We start from the raw sequence: 6922 nt of genomic DNA, 5'->3' as shown, positions 1-6922 counted from the left end.
GTTCTCTCTCTCTGTCTGTCTGTCTCTCTTCCTTTCTTAGTCCCCTCCCCCTTGCCCCCCACCCCTTCCCCCCACCTCAACCACCCCCCTTTTCATTTGAATTTACAGAAATGTCGATTTCTAATTAATACTAACAGTCATCATTATGATAGGAATGATAATAATCCAAATAATAATAATAATAATAATAATAATAATAATATCAATTATTTTCAGTCTAATATCATCATCTTAGGTGAAGAGACTATAAATAAATAAACGAACGAACTTTGTTGTTTTTGGACAACGTTCTATCACAATGAAATGGAAATCACTCGACATGAGTACAGCTGATCGTTATCAGAGTACAAAGTTTAACATCTCAGCTTTGGTATAAAAAAAAATCCAAAGCCAAGCCCTATAAATCTCGCAATAATAGAAGAAGAAATTGAACACACACACACACCCACACACACACACACCGCACCCCCACTCCCCAACCCCAACCCCGCCCCCCCCCAAAAAAAAAAAACAACAACAACAAAAAACAATGTTTGTCAGTCAACGACACACACACACACACACACACACACACACACAATGATGTAAAAGAAAACGCGTTTCTTGCGGTTCAGTATTACTGACACGATGAATGGTTCTAAAGTTTAAAACTAGGTAACTGCTCCCCACCCCCACCCACCCCCCCCCCCCCCCCCCCCCACTCCACCCCCCCCCCCCCCCACCCCCAACTCCCCAAATCAAATAATATCATCACTTTAGATAGATTACACCCAATATTTAGCGACCAACGAGGGTATCGCAGATCTATATCTGTTAATCAATGGAGTTGAACAGAACAGTTCAATATTTACTGCCGTTACCTTTTTTTTCTCTCTCTCTCCCAGAAAAATGAAGTAGGCAGATAAAAACGAACTAGTATGTGAACAATCGCAGTTTCTGTAGGGATTAGGACTGAACAGGAGCTAATTTGTATATCTGATTGATGCTTTTCTTTCTTTTTTTTTCTTTCTTTCTTCTCTCTCTCTTCTTCAGATATAGGTCCTTACAGTCACTGTCAAAATGTATTTTGGGCCCCCCTTGTTCCTTCTTTCTTTGATGTGATGTCAAGGAAAACCCCCTTCCGGGTTGGTGTTTGATTCTCTGGGGAGGGAGGATTATGTGTGTCCTTCTGACAAAAAAAAAAAAAAAAGTTCAAAGAGATTTTGCTCTTTTCTGGTTTGTTCCAGGAACATTGGTGTTGATTAGGTTTGTAAAGAACTCTTTGTGTCTTTTCCCGTCTTTTGATGTAGTGTGTGTGTGTGTGTGTGTGTGTGTGTGTGTGTGTGTGTGTGTGTGTGTGTGTGTGTGTGTGTGTGTGTGTGTGTGTGTGTGTGTGCGCGCGCGTGCGTGCTTGCGTGTGCGTGTGTGTTAAGAAATGTGATCCTAAATTGGATCAGTTCTGCATTTTCACGTTCGCAGATCAAAACCCTCCAGCAGGCAGGCAGCTGTAATAAAGGTCAGCAGAACACGCGTCCGTGGACATGACTTCATGCTGCCTCCTTAGAAACTGAAAACTGAAACACACACACACACACACACACACACACACACACACACACACACACACACACACACACACACACACACACACACACAGAGAGAGAGAGAGAGAGAGCATTACAGATCAAATATCCGGCCGTCAGCAATGATTTATCACGTGTAAGTCACATATTGCTCGGTTTTGATTAAAAGCGGTCTGATTACATACTGTGGGCCTTCGAAAGCTGGCTGTCCTCGGAAACACAAAAGAAACGATAAAAAAAAGTCAAAACAGAAACAAAAACAAAAACAAAACAAAAATAAGAAAACTACTGTCGTAGTTCTGTCTTCAGAAAACATTAGAAAGAAAGAAAGAACGAACGAAAGAAAGAAAGGAAGGAAGGAAGGAAGGAAGAAGATGAATTAGGGCAGAGAAAAAGATTTGGACATTGAGAGAAGGAGAGATAGACGTACAGATAGACAGACAGACAGACAGATAGATAGATAGATAGATAGATAGATAGAGAGGCGGAAGGAAGGAGTGAATGAAGCAGACAAACAGAACAGACACACAGACAGACACACAGGCAAACAGACAGACAAAGGAGAAAAAAGTGGCGGGGGGAAAAAAAACATTCTAAAAGAAAAGGAATCCAAAATTAACGAGAGAAAATTTCTGTAGTTGCAATCTGAAATGAGGGGAATTCATTATCTTTTATTCAATCAGATTTCATGTAAGCACATATACACACTCCGACAGACACGTAACATTTTCATGTATGACCGTTTAGTTTATCTACCCGCCATCTAGGCAGCCATAGTACGTTTTCGGGGGTGTGCATTCTAGCTATGTTCTTGTTTCCATAACCCACCGAACGCTGACATGGATTACAGGATCTTTAACGTGCGTATTTGATATTCTGCGTACATATACACACGAATATGTTGACTTAGAAGATCGGGAAAAAAAATCACCACCCGTTACCCACCAGCCACCGTTACCGAGATTCGAACCCGGGACCCTCAGATTGAAAGAAAGTCCAACGCTTTAACTACTTGTCTATTGCGCCAGATGAATAGATAGATAGATAGATCACCCAATTCTGTTAAGGATCCAAACCTATTACCTCTCGCCTCGCTGACCCAGATCGGCAGTTCCATTGTTTCCTTAGAACTGACCACGATGGGATCTGAAACAAGCCTTGGAATATGATGTCAAGTTGACATGCAAAGCCCCTGTTACAGAGTCTCAGAAGTCGTCTCCATTCCAGACGATGATAATTATTGGTTTCGCCTACACCTCTAGCTGCGACCGCTAGCAGTAATAAGTTGTTGTTCTTCGAGAGAAAAGTAAGGTGACCTGAAATAGACGTTTTGTTCTACATCCGTATTACTTTTGCTATTTTTTTGTTTATTTGTTTCTTCTTTTACTGTGTATGTATGTATGTATTATGTGTGTGTGTGTGTGTGTGTGTGTGTGTGTGTGTGTGAGAGAGAGAGAGAGAGAGTGCATATCTATCTATCTATCTATCTATTTATCTCTGTCTGTCTGTCTGTCTGTCTGTCTGTCTGTCTCTCTCTCTCTCTCTCTCTCTATATATATATATATATGTATATGTGTGTGTGTGTGTGTGTGTGTGTGCGCGCGCGCGTGTGTGTGTGTGCGCGCGTCTGTGTGTGTGTGTTTGTGCGTGCGCGTTTGGGTGAGAGTGTGAGTGTGTGGTTGTGTTTGAATAAACAGCCGGGGAGAATGAAAATCAGGAGAGGGAGAGACAGAGACAGAGACAGAGATAAGGACGGACAGACAGACAAACAGAAACTGGAAGGGAAAGAAAGACAGAGACAGAGAGACAGAGACAGCGTAAGAAATAGACGGACTGAGAGACACAGACGGTGACGGAAAGCGAAGAGGAAAAACGTGATTTGAAATCACTGAAAATATCGACAGTATTTTCCTTTTGGATTCTCAGCAGGCCAGTCCAGATCATATCATTTTCATCGCAGGCCTTCATCATCGGAAAGGACTTCTGACAAACTACAGATCTCACGTCAGTGAGAGAGAGAGAGAGAGAGAGAGAGATGGAGTGAAAGGAGGGAGAGAGAGACAGGGAGACTGTGTGTGTGTGTGTGTGTGTGTGTGAGAGAGAGAGAGAGAGAGAGGGGATATGGAGAGAGATAGATAAATAGATGGACAGACAGACAGATAGATAGGTAGAAAGACTGATAGAGATTGAGACACAGAGGGTAGAGAGAGATGGGGATGGGGGGGGGGGAGAGACAGAGACAGAGACAGAGAGAGCTTCAGATCAGAAGATGGATTCAGCACATGATGCAAAAGAAGCAACAGAGGGAAGGGATGTCTCAACAATCGGGATCAGTCACTTTTGCGATGCGACAAAGCTGCTTTCCATAGATTTGCTGGTAGAGTTTAACGACTTATTGGACAAAGGCCCTTCAGGTCGTCAAGCTGATACAGACAGAATTCTGACGGTAGTCTGTTTGAGGTTGGGAGTCCATTGTTTTACAAGGCGTTGGTTGAGAGTATTGTTTGGAGTTCGAGCTGTTGTCTCTGAACATCGTGTTTAAACACACACACACACACACACACACACACACACACACACACACACACACACACACACACATACACACACACAACCCCCTCCCCCCCTCCAATCTACTACCACATAATAGTCATTCGGATGAGGCGTTAAACCAGGGTCCCGTGTGCAGCATTAAAGAACCCACGGCAACAAACGGGTTATCCTTGGCAAACAAATCTGAGGAAAAATCCGCTTCGATGGGAAAACAAAAAAAAATTGCAGACAGAATAAAAAGGGTGACGCTTGCTCTCAGTGTGGCGACGCTGCTATCCAGTGCGCTCAGATCCTCTTGCTTCCTGGGCGGACGTGTTACCTACCACCAGGTCAACTTTGAGGGATCTAGGGCTCTGTTCTTCTGCAGCCAGCTGTCTTGTTCGTTCGTTCCTACGGTCAGGCATCTGCTTGGCAGATGTGGTGTAGCGTATATGGATTTGTCCGAACGCAGTGACGCCTCCTTGAGCTACTGAAACTGAAACTGAAACTCCTACGGTTCTTCATTGGTGATTCTGTCAAGCCATCGAATCCGTTTTTTTTTTCCATCACTGTGTCCTGTAATAGTTAATAATGGAGTTGAGGTGTAGCGGCGTGTTTGAGAGGGGTGGAGGGGAGGGGGGGACATGGTTGGATTAGGGGGGGTCGGGGGGGGGGCAGGGGTGGATTACAGAGTGGTGGACAAGGGCGGGGTTGGTGAGGGGGAGGGGGGAGTAAGTCATTCCACGCTAGTAATTCTTCCAGTCTTTCAAAAGTGCTGTCTATTTTCCTCCTCGTTTGTCTTTTGTCTCGTTGTCTGCATCAGCTGGGCTCTCTCCACAACTTTCCTGTTATTCTTTCTCTCCTGCATTCTGTCCTTCGACTTGTCATTCACGGAGGAGAATAGGAGTATCTTTTCTTCTTCTTCTTCTTCTTCTTCTTCTTCTTCTTCTTCTTCTTCTTCTTCTTCTTCTTCTTCTTCTTCTTCTTCTTCTTCTTCTTCTTCTTCTTCTTCTTCCTCTTCTTCTTCTTCTTCCTCTTCTTCTTCTTCTTCTTCCTCTTCTTCTTCTTCTTCCTCTTCTTCTTCCTCCTCTTCTTCTTCTTCTTCTTCTTCTTCTTCCTTCTTCTTCTTCTTCTTCTTCCTCTTCTTCTTCTTCTTCTTCTTCTTCTTCTTCTTCTTCTTCTTCTTCTTCCTCTTCTTCTTCTTCTTCTTCTTCCTCTTCTTCTTCTTCTTCTTCTTCTTCTTCTTCTTCTTCTTCTTCTTCTTCTTCTTGGGCTGCGACTCCCACGTTCTCTCGTATACACGAGTGGGCTTTTACGTGTATGACCGTTTCTACCCCCGCCATGTAGGCAACCGTACTCCGTTTTCCCGGGGGTGCGCATGCTGAGTATGTTCGTTTCCATAACCAACCGATTTCTAACATGGATTAAGAGATCGTTAATGTGCGTATAATGATCTTCTGTATGTGTATACACACGAAGAAGCTTCAGACACTGCCAGGTCTACACATCATTTTGAACTGGGAGATCGGAGAAGAGGGTATAAAAGGAAAACCGTTCCCAATGTGATAGTGGTAAACATGGTGGAGTGATGGCCTAGAGGTAACGCGTCCGCCTAGGAAGCGAGAGAATCTGAGCGCGCTGGTTCGAATCATGGCTCAGCCGCCGATATTTTCTCCCCCTCCACTAGACCTTGAGTAGTGGTCTGGACGCTATTCTTTCGGATGAGACGATAAACCGAGGTCCCGTGTGCAGCATGCACTAAGCGCACGTAAAAGAACCCACGGCAACAAAAGGGTTGTTCCTGGCAAAATTCTGTAGAAAAATCCACTGCGATAGGAAAAACAAATAAGACTGCACGCAGGAAAAAGTACAACAACAACAACAACAACAAAATGGGTGGCGCTGTAGTGTAGCGACGCGCTCTCCCTGGGGAGAGCAGCCCGAATTTCACACAGAGAAATCTGTTGTGATAAAAAAAGAAATACAAATACATGCCAAGCCAGTATTCAGGGTTTATAAACCCCTTTAAATTCCTTACAACCTTATCATGTAACCAAAGAACCGGTCATAATGTGCTCAAAGAAATTCATCAAACCACATTCTAGGAGAACAGCTTCTTCCGGTTATCGTTTCAGCGCAGAAAGTAAGCTTTAACTTTTCACAGCGCGCTCGCTGTTTGACCGTATAGTGTTCGTAACACTGCAAGACCTGCTAAGATAATCTTTTTCTTCTTCGTTCGTGGGCTGCAACTCCCACGTTCCCTCGTATGGACATGCGAGTGGGCCTTTACGTGTATGGCCGTTTTTACCACCCCATGTAGGCAGCCATACTCCGTTTGCGACGATGCGCATGCTGGGGTATGTTCTTGTATCCACAACCCACCGAATGTTGACATGGATTACAGGATCTTTAACGTGATTATTTGATCTTCTGCTTCCGTATACACATAAAGGGGGTTCAGGCACTAGAAGGTCAGTTCATATGTTGGCCTTAGAGATGGAAAAATCTCCACCCTTTACCCATCAGGCGCCGTTACCGAGATTCGAACACGGGACCCTCAGATTGAAAGTCCAACGATTTAATCAAAAACGTATTTCAAATCTCTGAACCACAGTTTCGATTTGATCAAGAGTTATAGATTTCTCCAGGATAGGGAGAAGAGGGACCCACCCACCAGGGACGTTACCAGGATTCACCCCCCACCCCCACCACCACCAGGGACGTTACCGGGATTCACCCCCCCACCAGGGACGTTACCGGGATTCACCCCCCACCCCCACCACCACCAGGGACGTTACCGGGATTCACCCCCCCACCAGGGACGTTAC

Source organism: Babylonia areolata, chromosome 15 (assembly GCF_041734735.1).
Source record: "Babylonia areolata isolate BAREFJ2019XMU chromosome 15, ASM4173473v1, whole genome shotgun sequence".
Lineage (NCBI taxonomy): Eukaryota > Metazoa > Mollusca > Gastropoda > Neogastropoda > Buccinidae > Babylonia > Babylonia areolata.
Note: the sequence above shows the minus strand (reverse complement) of the source record.